The sequence below is a fragment of the Salvia hispanica genome, chromosome 1 (assembly GCF_023119035.1).
Source record: "Salvia hispanica cultivar TCC Black 2014 chromosome 1, UniMelb_Shisp_WGS_1.0, whole genome shotgun sequence".
Classification (NCBI taxonomy): Eukaryota; Viridiplantae; Streptophyta; class Magnoliopsida; order Lamiales; family Lamiaceae; genus Salvia; species Salvia hispanica.
In genome coordinates this window covers 32,141,315-32,155,546 of record NC_062965.1, presented here as the reverse complement: position 1 = coordinate 32,155,546, position 14,232 = coordinate 32,141,315, and the positions used below count along the sequence as shown (strand labels likewise).

At 33.4% G+C, this 14,232-nt stretch overlaps 1 long non-coding RNA gene and 1 other non-coding gene across 2 annotated transcripts; one reads left to right on the top strand and one right to left on the bottom strand.

Annotated features, from left to right (window-relative positions):
• The first annotated feature begins 681 nt into the window (after positions 1-681).
• On the top strand, positions 682-754 carry TRNAK-CUU. The gene has a single exon. It is a non-coding gene; the product is annotated as a tRNA-Lys (tRNA).
• Positions 755-5,891: 5,137 nt separating this feature from the next.
• Positions 5,892-6,935, bottom strand: LOC125198971. Its single transcript, XR_007172497.1, has 2 exons — positions 6,785-6,935; positions 5,892-6,078 (listed from the first exon to the last, which is right to left on the bottom strand). It is a non-coding gene; the product is annotated as an uncharacterized LOC125198971 (long non-coding RNA).
• Between the last annotated feature and the right edge of the window lie 7,297 nt (positions 6,936-14,232).

Here is a 14,232-nt window from a genome sequence, read left to right as displayed (position 1 = left end):
ATTTTATACGGGACACAACACACAATAATATATAATTGTCCTAATTTTATAAGGGACCGATACAACATTTTATAACACGTGTAGCAATGATTTGTTTTGTTTTTATGATCACTTAAATTTTTTTACTAAAGTTTAGGGCTCTATCACTTCTATGACTTGTGGTTATTCGTGTTCAATAGAGTATAAGGTAGCACATTTTTTTCTTGAATTTTGATTCTTTCAATTTTATAACATTTAGTAGTATTTGGATTTTTGGTTCAATTAAACAAGAATACAAGAATAAAAGAACATGTTTCAATTATTTAATTAATTATTTTATTTGTTTTTTTCTTGAATTTTGATTCTTTCAATTTTATAACATTTAGTAATATTTGGATTTTTGGTTCAATTAAACAAGAATACAAGAATAAAAGAACATGTTTCAATTATTTAATTAATTATTTTATTTGTTTTTTTCTTGAATTTTGATTCTTTCAATTTTATAACATTTAGTAATATTTGGATTTTTGGTTCAATTCGAACAAAGAGAAATAAAAAAAAAAAAAAACCGAAGTTACTATAGTATATAATATATTTATACTATTACATAATTTTTTTACTTTAACTAAACGCTCTCTTTTGATTTCTCAAGATTTTGGACTAGTAGCTTAAAAGTGTCTATAAATGGAACAGTACAAGACAGCCTGTCTAGCTCAGTTGGTAGAGCGCAAGGCTCTTAACCTTGTGGTCGTGGGTTCGAGCCCCACGGTGGGCGCTTGTTTGATTTTTTAGATTGTTATACTCCCTCCGTCCCAAGGTATTAGACCAACTTTCCTTTTTGGGATGTCCCAACATATTAGACTCGTTTCCTTTTTTAGCAAAAAAGCATCTATCTTATTTTATTCCCCCACCCATTTTTTTCTCTCTTCTCTCCCCTACTTTTTCCCTCTCTCATACTTTACTCTCTCCACTTTAACTATTTAAATATCAATTCCTTAAATCATGTGCCCAAAAGAAGTGAGTCTAATACTCCGGGGGACGGAGGGAGTACTAGTTACTACTACTAGTTAGTAAGAAGTCTTTATTAACTCTTATAAATAAGGTTTTACATTCTTTTGTTTATATTTAATTAGATATCAGTTTATTGTTGTAGCATTTATGAAGGAGTGCCCTCTTTGTATTAGGAGGAGTGTTATCTTTTATTTTATTTATTTTTCTTTATTCTTCTATTTCTTCCGTTCTCCTATATTCTTTTTTTTTTATTCATTTATTTTCTATTCTTATGCTACGTAACCCCAAGCTCACATGGGATCATTTCTTAACAATTTTGTTGATTTGTTTTGCAACAGGATATGTGGCACTACACATCACTTCACAAGAAGTGTCTCTTGATTACTAGTACTACATTGCAGCTCGATTCAGAGAGCAGAAGACAACAACTCTATGATTCATTAATCAAATATTGGAAGAAGATTGGACGAAGCAATTATGCAGGAATCACAATGGCTTCTTTTTTTTGTTCTTTTGTCCCTAGTTTGTAAGGCGAGGAAGGATAATTGGAGAAGATAGATTGGTTTTTATTTGTTTATTCATCAAAATGATATCGTTTTGATGTGTAGATTTTGTTACTTCAACTTTAATTTTACCATGTCATTTTCACACGTATCATTTAATATTGTTATATAATTTTCCACGTCATTTATTTTAAGTCGGAATCTGCAGCTGAAATTCATTTGACGACTAGAAATAAGTTCGTGAGTATAATTCACCAACTTTGTAGTTCAAGTTAAATTATGATAACCTTGATATATATGGCTATATTAGAGGTGGTATGCTTGGTTGTTTAATACTACTATAGTACATTAGATGCATATGCATGCATTAGCATATGTGCATGGACATATGCAGCATACCATCATATGGCATATGGCGTGTCATAGTCAGAGCCGAGTCAGAATCGGTGGATGGTGATGATTAAATGATGTAAGCCATGTCTATTTGCTTTATTATCCGCTAATTAAAATCTCATGAGTCACGGCCCTTTCAACAATAATCGGTTATTTCCATGCCATTATTTGAGTTAAATTATAATTATATTTCATGTCATTTTCATCATATTCAGATAGTTCTTTATGATTAAATTCTCCTTTAACTATATGATATTTTCATCCCGTAAACCTAATTCCTTTCGTCGGGACAGAATTAATATTGTACTGTATAAGATATTTTCGGGTGATGGGCTTTGTGGGTATCCATTCATTCATTTAATTTACAATCATGAATATATCTGATACAGTACGTATGTATTGTGAAGGTACTTTTTCTTATAAAATTTGATTTCTCTAGTGTCAGTATTTAACTTTAAAGGCAATTGAATGGAGTACATGTATAAGTACTACAGTACTATAAAAACAATAATAATTAGCATAGGAGGTTGTCGAAAAATATTATAAATTGCGTTAATATTATCGACCCGAGCTTCGAACTCGCTAGCGTCCGTCTCATAAAAAGAAATTAATTCAACCCGCCTCAAATTATACAGTAAATATCCACTTTAACCAATTTTGAATTATTTAAAATGTTGACTTGAAAACAAAAACGTTTAAATAGTTTAGTCTGTTGATCGAGATGTCCCATTGGGTGCGGAATATGTTAGTAATTTGGGGTTTCACATGACTAATTTAATGTGTATGATTATCTTTCAGTTGCTAATTAAAATGATTCAATAAAGATTACGTTTGGACTTAAAGTGTATTTATTTCTTATGGAAATAAGTTTAGATACCATTTTTTGATTTTCTATTTGATGAGGGACCGAATAGAAAATAAGGGGTTTATATTTAATATAAATATAAGCTAGGGTTATGGTCTCCAGACGTCAGAAGAACATTCGATATCTCTGTATTCTCTCGACAGACTATTGCGAAGAATGTCTCTGATCGTTTGGAAGATCCATAGCCGCTGCAAAGCAATTCCATCGTTCAATCTTAGATGGATCAAGGTACGCTTCCGCTCTACAGTTTGTGCTCCTTCTCCGTTGTTCTTGGTTAATCATCATAGAGAGCTTCATGTAATTGTTCACTCAATTATTTCAACAAGTGTATTAGAGCCACTCTATTGATGATTCTCTGAAAATTGGAAAAGGAGAATTAGGATTTTTTGTTATTGTTTGATTTATGAATCCATAAATATTAGGGTTTATATTTTATGGATTTTATTTGGGTATTTTAGTATGTTTACACACTGCTACAGTATTTACGAATTTCACGCATAGTGAAATATAATTATGTCATAATGAACTAAATGAATGCATGTTATGAAGTAATTTTTCGCATTCATTATATACTGAATTTACTTCAACTGAAAGATAATTATGTCATAACACATTATGAAGTAATAAAATAATAAAATGAAATAATAAACTAATGAAATGAAGTAGTAAACTAATGAAATGAAGAAATAACATAACTGAATTAAGTAATAAACTAACGGAATGAAGTAATAACATGACTGAATGAAGTAATAAACTAATAGAATGAAGTAATAACATGATTGAATAAGTGATAAACTAACGGAATGAAGTAATAACCCTAAACCCAACTGAAAGATAATTATGTCATAGTAACACATTATGAAGTAATAAACTAATGGAATGAAGTAATAACATGACTGAATGAAGTAATAAACTAACGGAATGAAGTAATAAACTAACTGAATGAAGTAATAACATGACTGAATGAAGCAATAAACTAACGGAATGAAGTAATAAACTAACATAATGAAGTAATAGCATGAATAAATGAAGTAATAAACTAACGGAATGAAGTAATAGCACGACTGAATGAAGTAATAAGCTCATAACAATAATATGACTGAATGAAGTAATAAACTAACGGAATGAAGTAATAACATGACTGAATGAAGTAATAAACTAATGAAATGAAGTAACAACCCTAAACCCAACTGAAAGATAATTATGTCATAACACATTATGAAGTAATAAACTAATGGAATAAAGTAATAGCATGACTGAATGAAGTAATAAACCAACGGAATGAAGTAATAAACTAATAGAATGAAGTAATAGCATGAATAAATGAAGTAATAAACTAACGGAATGAAGTAATAGCATGACTGAATGAAGTAGTAATAAATTCATAACATGCATTCATTTAGTTCATTATGTAGTGAATATAGTTCATTATTTACTCCAGCAAGTTTTTATCGAATAAAAAAAATATAAAAAAATTTTTAAAAAAATTATAAAAATTAAAAAAAATTAAAAAATTTTTATAAAAATCGAAAAAATAAAAAAAAACGTTTTTATTTAATAAAATATTAAATTAATTATAAATTAATCATAACCATAAGATTAAGAAAAATGAGTGGCCCTAATTTGGTCTCTAGTTCGGTCTTTAAGGGTGGATTTGTGGTTAATAGGACTATATATATATATATATATATATATATATATATAGGGATGTGATCAAATGAAAACCATATATATAATGAAAACTCAAAACTTTAATCCTAGCCACTAATTTTTACAGATCTGTGTTTAATATTGCGTTGTTTTTTAATCTCAACAAAAGTATGTATTTTATCAACAAGGGGTATTTTTGTGAGATTATTTTTGAACGGTTTGTCATCCTGATTTCTCTCCCACTTTCCAAAACCAAAAATTTTCAGATCTTAACACATAACTGACGTCAAAAATTAAACTTGGTTGAAAAAAAGCACAAAATTCAAGTTGATACAACCAAAACCCTAGTTCAAACAAGAAGTGAAATTTTTTTCCGCAACAAAATGCTTGAATTTTGTGTTGAAATTGTGTTGCTCATGTGTTGATGTTGAATTTTGGGTTGAAATCGTGTTGATTCAATATTGATTCTTACGTTTAAATTGGTTGATTGTTTTGGTCTGATTTTGAAATCGAATTTTGGTTGGTAATAGGCTGTGCAGTAGAATTCTGATAGTCTCTGCAGTTGAAATGGCTTCAATTATGCGTTGATCCTGTGTTGATCATGTATTGATGTTGAATTTTGGGTTGAAATCGTGTTGATTCTATATTGATTCTTACGTTTAAATTGCTTGATTATTTTGGTCTGATTTTGAAATCGAATTTTGGTTGGTAATAGACTGTGCAGTAGAATTCTAATAGTCTCTGCAGTTGAAATGGCTTGAATTATGCGTTGAAATTGCGTTGATCCTGTGTTGATGTTGAATTTTTTGTTGAAATCGTGTTGATTATATATTGATTTTTAAGTTTAAATTGCTTGATTATTTTGTTCTGCTTTTGAAATCGTATTTTTGTTGGTAATAGTCTCTGCAGTAGAATTCTGATAGTCTCTGCAGTTGAAATTGTATTTTTGTTGGTAATAGTCTCTGCTATTGAATTCTGATATCTGTTGGTAATAGTCTCTGCTGTTGAATTTGGTCTGCTGAGTTTGTGCTGAATTTGTATTGATTGCGCGTTGATTTGTGTTGATCTTGTGATATGATTTTAGGTGTATTCCGTACAGAAACTTACATTGCTTTTTTGTTGATTTTGTGAGTAATTGAAACTGATTAATTAACGTGAATAGTGGAAGGAGAGAGAACGACGAAATCGGGATTGCATAATTATTCCATAAATAAATGATTCACTTTATTATGAAAATGTCTAATATGTCCTCTGTTGCCAGATTCATAGAGGTTATTGAAATTAATAATCTGGAAACATAATATGCGTTGATAACTAATAATTAGTGGCTAGGATTAAAGTTTTGAGTTTTCATTATATATATGGTTTTCATTATATCACTACCCTATATATATATATATATATATATATATATATAAACACACATAAGTTTCGCGCCTAATTTTCTTTTACTTCTCGTTATGATTAATCGTTGTGAAGTATATTTTGAGTAGTGTTCGAAAATAGTAATATTACAATATATAGTTTACTCTAATAAAAGTCCGTTGTGAATACAAAGTTTCAAACAAAAGTTCGTACCCGAGTTCGACGTTTGAGTAGAGGAAAATAATAAAAATAAAAATAAACTCTCCATGCCCTTCGGATCTTGCGCAATAGTTACGCCTTGAACCCCGATACCTACACGAATGGATAAGAAGCGTGTTAAATCAAGACGAGACGATCGACGAAATCAAATAAACACGCCAATCAAACGGCGGCTCACGTTTTCCAAATGACGGCTCACGTCTTTTTAAGCAACGAGATATAATATTCTTGCCATTTTAGGACAAAGAGATGTTTGACATTACAACTTGCCTCATTTGGCAAAAAGTCCATAACCCTTGGATAATACCTTTTCTTCATGAACCAAGCTTCTAACCATGTAAAACCATGCATCATTTTCCTCTATAAATACCACACCATTTCATGATCTTCACTTTTGTTTCACCATCCAAAATCTCTAAACAAAATTCTTTCAAGTAATGATGCTAGCAAGTGCTTGAAGAAGAAGGATTTATTCTCTACACACTACATTCCTCTTTCACCCTAAGGTAATTATCCTTAACCTCTTGATTTTCTAAGCTTTACTTCACTTTTACATTTCATCACATCATGTAGTAAAGATTCATCCAAATTTATCGAATATTATGCATCGAGCTTCTCTCACAATTTCTTTCATGCTTAACTTAGTCTTTGAACACAATACTCCTAGTCAATATTTTCCTATACTTGTTCACGGAACCAACCTTGAAAATGAAATCACATGTCAAGTTTTTCAAACAATTTAGCATGCTTATCAAGCTTTTATGCTAGAGACAACCAAATCTATAGCAATTAGGGTGACCTTATGTAAATCTTGTCGAATACTTAGCTCTTAAGAGTACTTCGTAAACACCGAGCCACCCGAAAACAGCCGCCCCTGCCTCTGCCGGTGCCGCTGCTGCTGTCTCCGGCAGCCACACGCATATACGCCCATCTTGCTGCCCTCGCGGCAGCCACACGCGCTACTGTCACGAGGCAGCTACGCGCGCTACTATCACGAGGCAGCCACGCTGCTGTCACGCGGGGGCAGCCACCGCTGCTGTTGCTGTCGACCGTAAAATATCAAAGGGTTGGCCGGAAATGTGATCGGGGAAGGTGGCCCTTCCCGACACAAAAATGAACTACGTTTGGCGGATTAGGGGGAATGAACTTAGTCCACAAACTTTATGAAAATGAACTTAGTAAGCTCCCCTTTTAAGAAAATTCCATGTGTTTAATTTGATGGCATGATAATAACTTTTCTTATATTGTATCTTTCGGAATGTTTTCTACCGAGAAAACCCGATTCCCCTTTTTGATTTTTTAAATGTGCACGGAGCAAGTAATAAATTTAATTGGGGGTGTCTCATCTCTTTGTAGGATTTTGGGGGAAGGTTTTAAACATAAAGCCCAGGTTACAACTCCTTCCTGAAAGGTATTTTGTACAAAATTTTGGGTCATGATACAATGATCGAACAAAGGCCCTATGTTAAACACTCTTTTAAATCCTAAAGGATCTTTCATTTGTCTTGTAAACCCCTTTTTTATCTTATGAAGAAGTATTTTTGGTTCTTTTGAAAATTTTCTTTCATCCCATTTCTATCCCCTCTTCTTAATTCCCCCCCTCATATGACTTACCGAAATGCTATCCTTAGCAAGGCGCTTTGGTTTGATTTTGGGTCGGCCCCTTCTTTAATTTTTACTAATGTTCAAGGGTAGATTAGTCGGGCAAGACTTGGAAAAAGAAACCCCCCAGATTTTTTTATTGCAATTTGTTTGGGACAATTTTGTGTGTATGTATTTTATTGGGATATTGTCCCCCAAAAGGAAGATTAATGTCCATGTATTTAAAGGGATGCCAAAAGGTGGACTTTTTGACCAGATCTTATTGTAAATTTGTTTGATCACTACAATGAGGTTACCAATTACAAGTTCATTTTAAATTCCCAAAAGACTTGATATGGATTTTGGCCGGGAAAATTTCGAGATATTACATTTTTATTTGGATTTTATTGCAAAAGATGACAATATTTTGGTTTTGTTCTCTCGTTAGTTATGATGTCCCCCTTTTAAGTTCATCCAACATGAACAATAGGGAAAGGTTTTATGGGTCAAATTTTAAGGATTGCAAAGATTATATTTTGATTGCCCCGTTTGGGCTGGATCTAGATTAAAAGTTTAAGGATAGATAAAACCTATTTTCCTCCTACTAAAAGGGCATTTAATCAAAGGAGAAACTATGAGAAGTGGGAACACTCAAATCGGGGTAAGTCCTTGATCATTAGGGTGGGACCCCGAAAGTTTCGAGGCACTACATTTGAATATATCACAAAGGCCAGTAAAACCTTCCCAAAAATTTAAAGGAAATTTTTTGCGAAAAACGAAAAAGCCGGGGGGAAACGGTTTCATCTAAAATAAAGTATAAGGGAGGGCAACATAAAGAGAACATTATGAAAATGTTTTCGCTTTTCATTTTAAACTTGAATTAAAAAGACTTGTTTGTGCATTTGGTGTTGCACACTCGGGTCGAAAATCTCAAGAAATAAAGAAAAGGGGCAAAGAGAAAGTAAATTTCCATAACCCCAATAAAAAACTATCAAAAAAGAAACAACATAAGGAAAAAAGGGGTTGTTTCTTTGTGGAAAAGGGAATAAAAAGGAAAATTTTGGATAATACCCAACATGGGGGGTAAAGGGAAAGCTAAATTTTTTTTTGGTCTATTTTTGGATTTAAATTTGGGTTTTTTTTTAGTCTCTAATGATTTTTTGGGGGGTAAATATTGATACTACTACCACATGGTTAAAAGGGCCCCTTAAAAATGTGGGGAAAGCCAATTGATGGTGAAAGATACATCTAAGTGTGATATGAAAAATTTGGGTAAGTATGGGGACTATTGGGCAAAAAATTAATATTAAAGACCAAATTTTACGTTTTTAAATATTTTTTTAAAACCCCCTTTTGAAAAATTTATTTTATTTCTTAAAATTTGGTTTCTTTTGTTCATTCAAAATAGTAAAGTTCTTCCTTCAAATAATTCTAGTATTGGGGGCCCCGTTTCTTAAGTGCATATAAAATTTTTGATGCCGAATGTTACTTCATATTTTTTTTTACATGTTGAATAAAAAGGGGGACTAAAAATTAAAAAAATGAAAATTTGGTTAATTAATGACTAAAGGGTTTTGATGATATCTCAAAATAAAGGATTTGGAGACTTGTGTCGATGTTGTATTGAATACATTTTATCTTTTTAACTTGATTAGGGTGTTTAATGTATCAAAAAAGGACCCCAAAATTTTAAAAAATTAGGTGCCAATAGAAACCATACATTTTAGAATTGATATATACTAATTTTTTGGTTCATTCACTTCGGGTTTTTGGAATGATCAACAATATTTTATATCATTCATAAACGGGAAAATTTTTTGTTTTTGGGGACCTACAAAATATTTTCCGAAAAGTTTTAAATTTTTTAACTAACAAAGGCATTTTAAAAAAGTCAAATCCCCTGGGGGTGGTGAATATTACGAGTAATTGAATTTTTTCATGTGGGAAAAATGTCAAAGACCTTTTTCCTTCTATTTGGAAAAAGGGATCGCCCTTTGTACACCATGCCTGGATCGCCAAAATGAGGGGTAGCTGACCAAATAAACCTTAAAGATATGTAAAATATAATCATTCTTCCTTGTCGGAAATTTGCTTTTGGGAGAGGCATTAAAGACGAAAATGCATTCTCCTTTGTTTTGGAAAAAATTTTTTGGGGTTTTTTTAAATTTTTTGATCCCACAAAAGGAACTAATTTTTTTGGGGCGAGAAAATGTATTTCGGGATGTCAGTTTGGGGGGGAAAAATGTGTTAAAAGGGAAAAATTTCTTTTGGGGGAAAACCGATAGACACCTACTAATTTCCTAAATGACTGATTAAATTTTCAAGTTAAAAGAATTAAAAACCCCAAGATGATATTGTTGTAAAATTTTAATTTGCGGGTGAATTATTTAAAGTCAATCTCAACAACTTCAATTAAGGCCCCCTTTTTTGGGACCACGATTTTAAAGTAGTTCTTTCATTTGGGTTATTAAGGGACTATCTCCCAAGGCATGTAGCCCAAATGGTTGCTATGTTGTTTAAGGATACTTCCGTTCAGTGGGAGTAGTTTTGGTTATTGCTCTATATTGTGTTTTGAACATGTAGTTATAAAACTCATGTTATTCTCTGCAGAAATATAGTATCATGTTTTGTCCATTATTTTTTATTTGATCTGACTTTGGGAGGACCAGTTGGAAATAGGCATGTATGATCACCTTGCATGAAATTTCCATGCAACACTCCATAATTGATCTATTGTTGATTATTTTTGCATATGTGATTACTGATGGGTTTAATCATGAAAAAATATGGTGACTGCCTCTTTAGTCCTATGCCGATATGGTTGACAATAAGATTGTTCGGAAATACACTATGTGATAGCATATTTGAGCGCTCATTCGGTTTGTGCACATTTATTTGGTGTCATGTGTTGCCCAAGTGGGAGATTGTTAGTAATTTGGGCTTCCACATGACTAATTTAATGTGTATGGCTATCTTTCAGTTGCCCAATTAAAGTGATTCAATAAAGATTAAGTTTGAGCTTAAAGTGTATTTATTTCTTATGGAAATAAGTATAGATACTATTTTGTGATTTTCTATTTGACGAGGGACCGAATAGAAAATAAAGGGGTTTATATTTAATATAAATATAAGCTATGGTTATGGTCCCCAGACGTCAGAAGAACATTCGATATCTTTATATTCTCTCGGCAGACTATTGCGAAGAATGTCCCTGATCGTTTGGAAGATCCATTGATGTGGATCCAAGTTGATTGTGATCCATTAACCCAAGATTTATGCCATTGATGATGGTTGATCTTCAATTGCAACACAAAAACACAAAAACAATAAAGGATAGGGTGGGTCTAGCCTTCAAAAACTAGATCTAAAAAGATTTGATCGAGAGACAAGAAATGAAGAAAGTGAATTTGATATTAGCTAAATCCATTGATGGATAAAACGCTCTAAGCCATCTTCAACATACTAGATTTAACTAATGGCTCCACTACTCAAAGGAATTCACAAGCCCTTTGATGCATACCTATATTTGATCATACTTGAACTAGCAATTGATGGAAATTTCATACTTGAACTAGCAATTGAGGAACAAGCAACCTAGAAAACTAGGAATTAGATAAAACCCCCAAAGGGGGAACTCTCTAAAGAGAGAACAAAGCTCACAAGCTACAACTCCAATGTTCAACCAACTCTCCCCCCTCCCCCCCCCCCCCTCCCCCACCACAAAAACCCTAGGCATGTGTATTTATACAAGTTTTCCTCCTAAAAATGCCCGAACCGGGCATTTTTCTCTGTAACCGAGCGTTTTTCCTCTTCAACCCGGGCGTTTTGCACTCCATGGTACCTATCCCTTCTAAACCTATCCACATATGGCTCCATCCTCCTATGTTGATTACCTACCCCAAAGCGGCCATGAGCCCCATCTCCTCTCCCAAACCAACCATTCTCCATGTAATTGAACTTATTCCTATCATTCCCCCCTTGCCATCCCTTATACACCTCCTCTTCAACCATCTCCTCCTGTACCACATTGCCCCTAGGAGTGGGAGGCATCGACTTCCTTTCATCCTTCAAGGCGTTGATCTCCTCTAAAAAGTGTTTTGCACGGCTAGGTTGCGAACTTCGGAACACCTCACTTCTTCCCGAATTTCTTGCTTAAGCTCACTCTTGAGCTCTTGTTTGAGATCCTCCATCATCTTAGCCATTATGCTCACAAAGTCTCCCTCGGTAGTAGAAAGGTTCATGCTTGTCTCCTCACCCTCTGCACTTGTCCCCACCATTTTGTTGGACCGGGTACGAGGAGGCATAGAGTAATACCTACAAATAAAATAAACACTAAGAACTAGTCCTAGAGGTTAGTAATAAAAGAAAAGAGAATTTAAGAAGATGAACTCAACCTCAATGTCCCAAACCCCCCTCAATTCGCTCCCCAATAACTCTCGACAAAGGCTTAGAATATCGTGAGAGGTGGATTCCATTTTGAGTGGATCCAAGTTGATTGTGATCCATTAACCCAAGATTTATACCCTTGATGATGTTTGATTTTCAATTGCAACACAAAAACACAGAAACAACAAAGGATAGAGTGGATCTAGCCTTCAAAAACTAGATCCAAAAAGATTTGATGGAGAGGCAAGAAATGAAGAAAGTGAATTTGATATTAGCTAAATCCATTGATAGAGAAAACACTCTAAGCCATCTTCAACATACTAGATTTAACTAATGGCTCCACTACTCAAAGGAATTCACAAGCCCTTTGATGCATACCTATACTTGATCATACTTGAACTAGCATTTGATGGAAATTCCATACTTGAACTAGTAATTGAGGAACAAGCAACCTAGAAAACTAGGAATTAGATAAAACCCCCAAAGGGGAAACTCTCTAAAGAGAGAACAAAGCTCACAAGCTACAACTCTAATGTTCAACCAACTCCCCCCCCCCCCCCCTAAAAAAAAACCCTAGGCATGTATATTTATACAAGTTTTCCTCTTAAAAATGCCCGAACCGGGCGTTTTTCTCTATAACCGGGCGTTTTTTCTCTTCAACCCGGGCGTTTTGCACTCCCGGGCCGCGCGTTTCTTTCTGGACTGCGCGACTTATGTAAAACGACCATAACTTTCTCATCCGGACTCCAATTGAGGCGTGCAAGGTGCCCACGCGAAGCTCTTTCGAAAACAAAGAGACTGGTGGCAATTTCAGGGCATTTGGACGTCATCTCAATAGGACGAATACTGATTGAAGCCAGCTGCAGTTGTACGGCTTCCATGGTCGTATCATCCATAGCCGCTGCAAAGCAATTCCACCGTTCAATCTTCGATGGATCAAGGTATGCTTCCGCTCTACAGTTTGTGCTCCTTCTCCATTGTTCTTGGTTAATCATCATAGAAGACTTTATGTAATTGTTCACTCAATTATTTCAACGCATCTTATAAGTTGATGGTTCATTTTTTTTACCATTTATATAAATATTTTAGTGGTAAACTTAATTCAAACATGTGTGTGTGATCAAATTCACATTTTTTTCTTCAGAAAGTAGCGAAAGTCGAGATGACATCCCCAACTCCAGCAGCCCCGCCCCCGCCCCCGCCCCCGCGGGCCGCGGCACTATTTTAGACTTCATAACTATCTACCACAATTTTTAAAAAATTACTTGAATTATTATGAAAATCAAGTTTATAAAAATTTCTAAAAATTCATATTGGTATGTACACTTAAATTGGGTCTAAGAATTGGTAAAATAGTGTGTTTTATAAGCTGACTTGGTCACTCAATTTTATAGCATCATTGTGACAATTATTGGGGAAGTAATAATAGTACTGCATATTTTCAATATTATTACAGAAATATTATCTTCCTGATCAAATATGGAGTAGTATTTTCAGTGAAAATGACACAGGAAAAGCAATAGAGGAATAAAAGTTATATATGATATGTGCAGCATAGTAACAAGGAGAATTAACATAGGTTTTGAATAGGCACGCATATACATATATTTCCTCAACTTGTTTTAATTTTGAGATGTAAATAAATTTTGTGTTGTAGACTTGTAGACAAACAAACAAGTTTCTTAAAGTCATAAATGCCTTCAATTTCAGCCTGTTTACTCGGAATTAATAATTTCCTTTCACAAATTATTCTCTTTGCTAATGGACAATAATGAGAAACACATTTCGGACAATAATGAGAAACACATTTCTATGTCTTAAAGAAATAAAAGTAAAAGAAAACACCTTTATTTTCATATCCTAGATTTTAATGAATAATGGCAAAACCATTTGTATCCCAATCCCACATCGATTAATACACTAAAAAATGAAGTATAGCTTGTTGTATAAAAGGGTGAGTAAGTAGTTAAGGTAAAGCATTGAGGCAATGATGCAGCTAGTAGTGAGATTCTAAACAAGACGTGTATATTGATGGTTGAAAAATGAAAACTATTTCCAAATCCCCTCTACGGCCTTTGCTTGACTTTGACTGTCGAGAATTTTGGAAGGGCTTCATTTGTTTGGGTAAAGTCATATGTATCATTTACAATTTTATTATCTACTAGTATTTCTCATAATTGAGAATTGAGAATTGAGAAATATCCTGAAAATCGATCGAGATCACTTCTGATTTAAAAATTCAACTAAGCCATCATTTAAACTTAACTTCACAATCACAAC